This window comes from Tupaia chinensis, unplaced genomic scaffold, assembly GCF_000334495.1.
Source record: "Tupaia chinensis unplaced genomic scaffold, TupChi_1.0 Scaffold000287_1, whole genome shotgun sequence".
NCBI classification, from domain to species: domain Eukaryota; kingdom Metazoa; phylum Chordata; class Mammalia; order Scandentia; family Tupaiidae; genus Tupaia; species Tupaia belangeri.
Window position 1 is genome coordinate 790,262 of NW_006159771.1, and position 352 is coordinate 790,613.

The 352-nt window shown below is 59.7% G+C and overlaps 1 protein-coding gene across 1 annotated transcript in view; it reads right to left on the reverse strand.

The window, feature by feature from the left end:
* Positions 1-352, reverse strand: part of CDC45 (cell division cycle 45) — a 36,434-nt gene that overhangs the window by 20,088 nt on the left and 15,994 nt on the right. The window lies entirely within an intron of this gene.

The following is a 352-nucleotide window of genomic DNA, read 5'->3' on the forward strand; positions in this document are numbered from 1 at the left end:
GGGAGGAGAACTGGGAGGAGCGCAGCCTTCCCGCCCGACCTCCTCTGCCAACCAGCCATGGCTATCTAGAACCAGACACTGCAGCGAGGGGAGGACATGCCCCTCATGGAGTGGCTGGGGGCCCTGCACTCTCGGGGGGTCTTTCAGAGATGCCTGAGGCGGACACTGAAGCCAGGGAGTCAGGAGACCCCATAATCTGCCTGGACCTCGTAGGTTTCCTCTTGTCTTGGTTGGTTGGTGCCTCGCACACATGACCAGGAAGGCCAGGCCAGGCAGGGCCCTGCTTCTGGTTACCGGGATGTTAAGGAGGTGGGGGGGGGGTCAGGAAATTATCTTTTCTTTTGCTTTCTTT